Source organism: Otolemur garnettii, unplaced genomic scaffold (assembly GCF_000181295.1).
Source record: "Otolemur garnettii isolate 467f Iridium unplaced genomic scaffold, OtoGar3 scaffold00032, whole genome shotgun sequence".
Classification (NCBI taxonomy): Eukaryota; Metazoa; Chordata; class Mammalia; order Primates; family Galagidae; genus Otolemur; species Otolemur garnettii.
The window spans coordinates 10,780,768-10,782,747 of record NW_003852427.1 but is presented as its reverse complement, the minus strand read 5'-3'; positions in this window follow the sequence as shown (position 1 = coordinate 10,782,747).

The window sequence follows — 1,980 nt, the reverse complement described above, 5'->3', positions numbered from 1 at the left end:
AGCAGAGAGAGGAAGGAGGAGGGAGGAGTGGGGAAGGGATTAGCAGAGAGAGGGAAGGAGGGAGGGGGGTGGGGTCTTGGTGTGTGCCACACCTTTTGGGGGCAAGACACAAGATTGTAAGAGGGACTTTACCTAACAAATGCAATCAGTGAAAGCTGGTTTCTTGTACCCTTAATGAATCTCCAACAATAAATTTTAAAAAAAAATTTCCTCCTTATCTGTTATCTCACTTAAACTTAGGATTGGCCTGTGCAGCAATGTGGGTAATGTCCCCAGTTTACAGGGAAAGAGACTGAGGCTTGTGAGCCTTCCCCACAAGGTCACAGGCCCATCAGTGAGCTGGGTAGGTGACACAGCACCTCCATCCGCAGTGCCCACAATTCACACAGACTGGTGCCCGCTGAGCTGAGCACAGGCTTTGGAGCCAGAGAAACCTGAGTCTGTCAGCCTCTGCCAGGTATCAGCTGTACAACTTTAGGCAAGTCACTTAACTCTGAGTTTTATTTCCTGTGCTCTGCCGTAGCGATAGTATCCCTATTACTGATGATCAAAGGCACAGGGCAGGTAAAATTCTTCTGCAAGAAGCTCATTTGATTTCTTTCTCTGTGAGAACAAGTCTTCTAATTTGTGATTTTGTTGTGAGTGTCTTTCCTTGCTCATATTATTTTGAAATGTCAAACTCTAAATGTTCAAAGCCTGGTGTTCTCTGTGCAAATAAAAATGGAACTGTTTTCCCCAATTATCTGAAGCTGTTCTTCTCGTCTCTATTTTTTTTTTCCTATTTCTCTTTCTCTGCCCCTCCCGGGGCTCTGTACATAATCACACTCCCTCACCCCGTAAGTTCTCCCTGTCCAGAGCTTAACTCAGAAAAACTCTATAGTCACTGCAAGAAAATTCTGTGAGAGAGAACTTCCTTAACAAATACCGCCTAAACGCAGCCTATGGGGTTAATGCCGAGACAGGAGGAAGAAGGAGAAGAATTTGCAGGAGACAGAACTAACTTTGGATTATGTCCAGACACACCTGTGCCTCCAGGCCTGGTCAGAGGCGTCACTGTGAGGAAGCAGGGCTGAGGCCTGGGATGGACAGAGGCCTGGGGTGAAGGGTGTCCAGGAGGCCGTGCTTCCCTGAGATCACTCCTGTCTACATAGGCCCCCTTCAAAGTCCCCCACAGGGGCCTGGACCACTGGCCCATCTGTGCTTTCCTCTGAAGGAGAGAAGTGAGGGACAGGCACAAAGCAGAGGCCTGACCCAGGCCTGAAGGCGTTCTCGGCATTGTCCTGAGGGAGGCCCCGGAGGCAGGCCTGATGCTGGGGAGGCGGAGGAGGCTGGGCCCAAATGGCAGGCGGCCCCCTCAGGCAGACAGATGGTGAACAAAGGTGACACACAAAAGAGACAATCCACACAGCTCAGACCCCGAGGACGCTGACCTGCTGCCCTCGAAGGCACACTGCACCTCAGGCCTGCGCCGCTATCCACAGCTGGCCTGCCCTGAGCGGCCGACAGCTCAGCTTCTCTGACCAACTAATTCCCACCAAGTTACTTTATCTTTTTTCCTCCAAAAGATTTTTCTGCATTTCATCACAGTCCATTGTCTTTTTTTTTTCAAGCGTTTGTCACAATAAAAAGTATCCTATTGAAAAAAAATTTCACAGCCAAAGTCTACTTTCCATTTCACAGATGAGGAAATTGGGTCTCAGAAATGTTGTCCAAGGTCACACTCAGGATGTAAACCAAGCAGTCTGCTTCCAAAGCCTGTGTTCTGTCACCAGAAGCTTTCTATGTGGTGAATGTTGAGCTCTTGGCCTCCTGAGCATGACTGCTATCCAAGGTCAGGAGTATAAACTGCTGAGAATTCCTCAACCTATGTTGTCAAAAGCCAGGGAGTAACAGAATCCTTAATAGGGACAAATGAATCAAGCTCCCAAATTGCTTGACTGGAGATATTAGTGTCACATAAAATGTGTGATTTTAGCACTC